Here is a 7805-nt window from a genome sequence, read left to right on the forward strand (position 1 = left end):
GAATGGTATTTCGCGCCGTCAGTGCCCTTCCCGGTGAAGTGTGTCCTCCATTCTTTGTATTATTACCGAGTGGAGGAATGGTATTTTTCGCCATCAGTGCTCTTTCCGATGACATGTGTCCTCCATTCTTTGTATTATGACTGAGTGGAGGAATGTTATTTTGCGCCGTTAGTGCTCTTTCCGGTGACATGTGTGCTCCATTCTTTGTATTATGGCTGAGTAGAGGAATGGTATTTTGCGCCGTCAGTGCTCTTCAAGGTGACATGTGTCCTCCATTCTTTGTATTATGACTGAGTTGAGGAATGGTATTTTGCGCCGTCAGTGCTCTTCAAGGTGACATGTGTCCTCCATTCTTTGTATTATAACTGAGTTGAGGAATGGTATTTTGCGCCGTCAGTGCTCTTCAAGGTGACATGTGTCCTCCATTCTTTGTAGTATTACTGAGTAGATGAATGTTATCTTGCGCCGTCAGTGCTCTTTCCGGTGAAGTGTGTCCTCCATTCTTTGTATTATAACTGAGTTGAGGAATGGTATTTTGCGCCGTCAGTGCTCTTTCCGGTGAAGTGTGTCCTCCATTCTTTTTGTTATGACTGAGTGGTTGAGCGTTATTTTGCACCTCTGTAAGAATAACAAATAGCTATGCTGTTAAGTCACTCTCTAAATACTAGTATTCGAGTAATGGCCAAGCAGACCAGCGACTGATAGCATGAGCAACTCTGCCGGGGATGACTCACGATCAGCAAGGTCACCACCAGAAGTTTATTTGTCAGCTCTTACATAGAGTACTGGGAATATTCTGGAATATCCATGGGGTTGTATCAGGATGGTTTGCTTCAAATAAACTCGGGGTGATCAGCGACGTTGTTTGCTGGCCGAATAACATATACACAGTTGAACACTGGCCTACCCAAGTATTCAACCAGTCCATTACCAGCTATATGGTGTTGCCATTAATGAGGTACTATTTATATATTTTGCCAATCGGCACATAGATACCCACACTACACTCACTCACTCACATTACCTGCCGCAGCTCCTCTTGCTATTCAAAACATGAAGTTATCATCTGTTGTTCAATTTATTAATCATTCATTCAATCAGGTATATTTTATAAGTTCACATCTTTAACAGTCCTGCTGTTCACTAATTGTAGCTACACCGTGAACGAGAAAGGACAAGAATGTAACTTTCCGTAGTTTCAGAGACTTGTAAAACCAATATTAGTCAAACGTAGTCATAAAATTCATCCATTCTAACAGTAAACACATGTAAGTAGAACGAAAAAGAGGTTATCTTTCATTTTAATTCATCGAAAGAAGACGTTTCAAACTAGCACACCGTTTTATAGTAACCATCAGACAACACATACGTGCAAAACAAAACACTGAAATTCGGGAAACGATTGATAAACTTGAAAGCAGTAAACCGGGTTGCCTTATTAGGTAGCGCGCATTACTGAAAGTACACGTCGTACACCTGCAAATGTACTCGTGATTTACAGATGTGCTGATTGAATACTGTTTAACGCCACGTAACGCACCTGGGTAACCTTCTTTTGATTATTTGCGAGTTGGGCCAGAACAGAAGCGTGTTAATATTTAGGTAATCGGCGACCCCAAACAAGTTACGGCTACACGAGTTCACCAGCTGAATTACGCGTTGAACACACAAATGTATAAACAACAAAGATTTCATAACTTTACAATATTTAAATAGATATAGTACTTTCTGTCCAAACTATTGCAGCGATTATAATTACGATTACTTCTAATTTACAACGCGCGATGACCTTACCACCAGGTCTTATATGAGATATCAACTTAAAGTTTAGCCTCTTTAAGGATGCTGATAAAATGTACAAGCAGTAAAAATATTTACCAAAATTTTAAAAACGATGACTCCCTGAATAGAATCCGTCCTCGGAAATGTCGGACAAGAAAATTTACAAACAAGTTGATTATGTTTGTTTTTTCCTACATATTCTCACAATCCTCACGTCGATCATCTGTACCTTTTCTTCTAATACGATTGTCATATCTCTCCCACTTTGGATGTGATCATTCAGCCACTGCGTTGTGTGGCATTAAGTGGCTAAAACAAGGACTGGTCGGCTCGGAGTCAGTATACTGTGTCTGAGTGGGGTATTCATGTTGAACTGCGACATGGTATCTCAGTGAGCTAGCGCTATAAATCGGCATCAGTCCGGACTAGTACAAGCAGCCACACACACACGTACATGCACGTCGCTATAGGAATAGCGTAGCAATAATCTTGGACGCGACGTTAAACCCCATTTCACCTCATCTCACCTCAGAAAACTCAGTCTTTCACGCTTAGGTATATGATAAACCACGCTTCTTTCTTCATTGTTCTTTGCGATTTATTGCTGAGCTATATCATATTTATATAATATAAATACATTCTCTCTGCAGATTTCTATCGTGTTTTCTACACATCCTTTGAATAGTGTAGTAACCGCAACTTTGCATTTTGTTGCCTATAACTGTACATATGTTTTGTTTAATATGCCTACCGACAATGACTGAAACAAATACCATTCTTTGAATATTAGCTTGCGGTGGTGCGGCCGTCAAACCAGCTGTTTGAATCAGGGGGGATTTATTGTGATATATAAGATAGACGAAGCGTGGTATATTATTATTTTTATTATTATTATCATTATTATTATTATTTCACACTAAAACATTGTTCTATCATGACGTCATTTCTGGAAATTCGAACGTGCGCTCGCAACTTGATTACGTCGTAAATGGACGACGAAATGTTTGAGAAAGAGAAGTGTCAAGTTAGTTCCCCATAGATACAGCTGGGCAAGGTAGCTAAACGCAATGGTCGAACGATCGCATCCAAAAACGGCAGAGATATGACGCTCGGTATTGGAAGAAGAGGTACAGATAATCGACGTGCAAAATGTGAGGATATGGGGGAAAGAACAAATTTAAGTTTGTTCATAAAATGGACTTGTCCGACATATCCGAGGTCGGATTCTATTCAGGGAGTCATCATTATGTAAAGACGGGAACATATTTTTGAAGCTTGTACATTTTAATTAATACCCTTTAAGAGGCAGTACATAATATTGATATCTCATATTGTAAATAAACAACTCCCACTCGTTTATTTCTTAAGTAATAGGGGTGGTCGGGTAGCCTAGTGGTTAAAGCGTTCGCTCGTCATGCTGAAGACCCGGGTTCGATTCCCGACATGGGTACATTGTGTGAAGCCCATTTCTGGTGTCCCCCGCCGTGATATTGCTGGAATATTGCTAAAAGCGGCGTAAAACCATATTCACTCACTCACTCTTAAGTAATAGCCTCGAGTAATTTCCAAATTTATGATAGAATGTCTTGTTACTGACTTCTCAAATAATTTGACTGTATAAATCATGAAGCATTGTTCAAGAGACTTTCGAAAGGTGTTGTTAAAGGTAAATTCCTCCACCTTTTCTTGATCATGAACCCATCACTGTGTGCATGCGTGAGCATTGATAATCGCTAATAATTGGATCCGTCAAGACTTAAACCACCAGATTTTCAGCATTGTCATCGGTCAGCTGACTTCAATGTTGGGAGAGGAATATGGAAGAGCTGTTATAAGGCTTGTCTTGAAATATTTTATTGATGCGTTTTCATCATTCACCGATCGCGATGATGCCATCTGTATCTGACACTGTCTTGCAGCTTTAAAAGAAAGTTAATGTTTGAAAACAATTGTAAAGAAACTCGAATTAAGTTTAATCTCAGCTAAATAAGTCTGTCGTGAAGACCCCTTCTTCATCTAAACTCGGCATCACTTTCTCGACACTCTATCTGAATGTATTTACTATTCTCAGTTCAAATCTCAATAAAGGTTGAAACCAGTATAATCAGTGACCCTTTTCTTCATCTACGGTAAGCAATAACCATGTTTCGTTGTAAGGACTTTAATCTGCGGCTGAATGTGGTCGCCATGCTTTATCTAACAAACGCTTTTGATCTGCCATGCTAGAGGCCTTTGCAAAGTGCTCAACTATAACAAGCTACACTCGCTGTAATAACATAATATCATTGATATACTTCAGCGTGTGCAGTAAACGACAACTTCATTATGCTTGAAATATGGACCTACTTTTAAAGTACATGATAAATTATGCCTGTCTGTCTGTCCGTCTCTCTGACTATCTGTATTCATCTGTCTGTCTGTCTGATTTAGTTTAAGTTGTCTTCTTTCTTCAATTAATATGGTTAGAACAGTATAGTTTACATAGTGCAATCCTATAAACCGACACCTTAACTCACCATAAAATATTCCTCCATTTTATTATCTAAATTAACATGATTTAACAAACTTATCATCAATACAAAATATCTAAAAAGGCTAAAAATGGTTATGCAACCATCATAGTAACAAACCCAGACTAAACAAACAATAATTCAATTATGACAATTTACTCGTCAATTCCATAAACGTAGACGCTCTCTTACATGCAACGTTAACTTTTTGTAAGGATTCGAGTTCTAAAACGTAAGCTGTTACGTCAGGGGAAACCAGATTGCAAAACACTCGAAGCCGTTACTAGTTTTCACATTCGTGTTGGTATCTTCTTAACGTCTTTTTTCATGGGTAACATGGTTCTGAATAACGAGACATCACAGTGTGGAAATTCAGCACTCATTGTTAACTTAACCAGGAAGAAAATAGCTTCCCCTTTGGCTATCAGAGTTAAATGACAGGATATATTCACCCTTGTGTAAAACGTGTTAAGTGGAACATTAAGCTTTTGGAAATAAACGTTTGTCAGAGAGATCAGTCTTCAGTCTCTGTTTGCCGAAATACAAACCAACCTACTCTTGTTATACATGGACGTTTCAGCTTAGAGGAACACTTCCCTATGTGGTGGCAGACAGGCCACTTGAAGCAAACAGACGGTGTTGGAAGAAGAGACTCTCAAGCGGGAACTTGATGTGATGTGGAACAGGAGCGCTCATGTAGCGTTTCCGATTCTACTGTGGTCGCGTGGACAGAGGCAAAAACGGGGAGTTAAAAGTGATGTTGGGACTGACGGAGGATCGGGGGGTGGGGGGATTCGGTGGGGATGGGGGGTATAAGAAGGAGGGATAAGGAGAGAGTAAGAAAGTAGATCGGATGGAAAGAAAATAAGATCGCAGATAGTGCGAATTATGATTTGTGTCGCTGTTTGGACCGTCCAGATTTATCACGGCGGCCAGTGGTACGCCGGGATACGATGACACAAACAGTGAGTGAGTGAGTGAGTGAGTGAGTGAGTGAGTTGGGTTTAACGCCGCTTTTAACAGTATTCCAGTTACACCACGGTGTGTCAGCTTCATGTGGCAGGAAAGCCCAAAGGGATGCACGAGCACGGGTATGGTGCCGACAAGCTTGGAAACATAATCGGGGAGAACCGGGATTCGAACCAAGGATCGAGGGCTTTAAACTGTTTATATAACCACATTACCTTCACACAGAGTACAATCATGCTTCCGATGGTTTGTAACCATTGTGCAAGATGAGGGAATCCCTTTAATAGCCTACTTGGCTACATTAGTGAGTGAGTGAGTGAGTGAGTGAGTGAGTATGGTTTTACGCAGCCTTTAGTAATATTCCAGCAATATCACGGCGGAGGACACCAGAAATGGTCTTCACACATTGTACCTATTGGCTATATTAAGATGAATGGCGATGCAATATCATATCTAATTTTTAAAAAAAAAACAATTTATAGAAGTATATCAAACCTGGTCTTTCCTTCGGAAAAGACCTCTTAACAAAAACGTATACAGTCGTCTATTAGACTTTAGAACTTGTAATCATAGATTTCCGGTAGAAAGCGACAGATGGAATAAAATAGCAAGAGAAGATGGAACATACCACCTATGTACTTCCCCTGTAATAGCTGATAAAACATTATTTATTTAAATGTGAATTCTTTTCTTTCCATAAATCTCTATACATCCCTTAATATCATTATGAGTTCCCAAATCATAAATTGGCAAGACTATTTTCGAGCAACAGCACTGATGTAAGTTGAAATGCTTATGAATGTGTTCTAAAACCCTTCATCCTGATGTTAATTTAAACAAGCAATGTATGCATATAATTTATATTAAATCTAATGCTAATTATATAGTATACTCTTATACCACTGTAGCTGTATTTTCATTAAATGAATGAATCTAACGATCGCAGTGGTTCTACCACTTTACTCCAACATTTACCTTTAATGAAAGGAAGCACCCTACTGAGAGATTATGCACTGTGTTTTTCTTATCCACATTTGAGCTTGCGCTTGTATGAGAGGGTGATCATCCGAATGATACACTTGTGTCAGTCAGTAACACACAACGCGAGCTGGCAGCCAATGAGGATGGTTTGAATGGTGTCAAACACTATCATGTCAAGTGTACTGATCCTCCCATGAGACAACCCATCGCGCGAGTGACACTATATATGGGATATGTAGGAGGAAGCGAGCTGTCCTTCACCAAGAAGCTTGGAGACAGGGAAGTAAACAGCAGCTGATATCAGAAGGTATGTTTATGTTCCACTGGCATGTGTCAGTTGAAGTCATGCATGTTGTGCCTTTAAGCAGTAAGAGAGTGTACAAAGTTATGATTTATTTACTTGTGGCGTGTCTCATTTGAAGTCATTCATGTAGAGCATTTAAGCAGTAAGAGAGTGAACAAAGTAATAATTCATGTACTTGTGGCGTGTGTCATTTCAAGACATCCATGGAGTGCCTTTGAGAAGCAGTAGTGTATACAAAGTTATGAATTATGTACTTGTGGCATGTGTCTTTTGAAGTCATGCATTGGATGTCTTTAAGCAGTAAGAGACTGAACAAAGTTATGATTTGTCTACTTATGGTATGTGTCATTTGCAGTCATGCACAAAGTTATGATTTTGGTACTTGTGGCGTGTGTCATTTGAGGTCATGCATAGCGTGCCTTTAAGCAGGAAGAGAGTGAACAAAGTTATGGTTTAGGTACTTGTGGCGTGTGTCATTTGAAGTCATGCATGGAGTGCCTATATGCAGCAGTAGCGTATACAAAGTTCTGATGAAAGCTCTGCACGCTAGGTGTCACTTCCCGTGCATCTGATGTCGAATCCATTCGACAGGCGAATAGCATCACGACACCCTAAAATAGAACTCGCCACATCTATTTACCAAGAAGGCTTTGCATAACGTTTAAATTACGTATGACATGCATAAATGCTCAGCTTGCTCAGTATTAAAACTTTCAGTTGTTTATTTACCTCAAAAAGAAAATATCGCGAGTTAAAAAGGTTTCGGTCAAACTTCTCGGCACACAACTACCAGAAACGGCCATTGTTAACTTTTGGCACTTCACGTTGAGCGGCATGCAGTCCGATATTTTCTTTATAATTTCTTAATTTGTCTTATTCGATCATATTTTTTTGTTTGCTAACGAAAGGAAAACACTCATGATTCTTAATTTCTAAAAATTAGCAACTTTCGGTGTAACTAAAAGCAAAAAAAAACAATTAGGGATCGTAACATCATCGATTGGATGGAACGTGTACGATCATGGCAACGGCGGTAAACAAACAACTCCATATGCATAGTTATCCCGTTAGACTATTACAATCATTTTGTTATATCTAACTTGATTTTCTAGAATTATTGACACGCATGTATAAATCTTTGTAAAAAAAATCATTTTTAAAGAGTTTGCAAATGATTTCGTTTGATAAACTTTCGGACACATTGACAAGTAGACAAACGTCAGTGCCACGTTTGACACTCGCAATTTGTTGAGTTGAAC

Source organism: Haliotis cracherodii, unplaced genomic scaffold (assembly GCF_022045235.1).
Source record: "Haliotis cracherodii isolate W230 unplaced genomic scaffold, xgHalCrac1.p SCAF_8, whole genome shotgun sequence".
NCBI classification, from domain to species: domain Eukaryota; kingdom Metazoa; phylum Mollusca; class Gastropoda; order Lepetellida; family Haliotidae; genus Haliotis; species Haliotis cracherodii.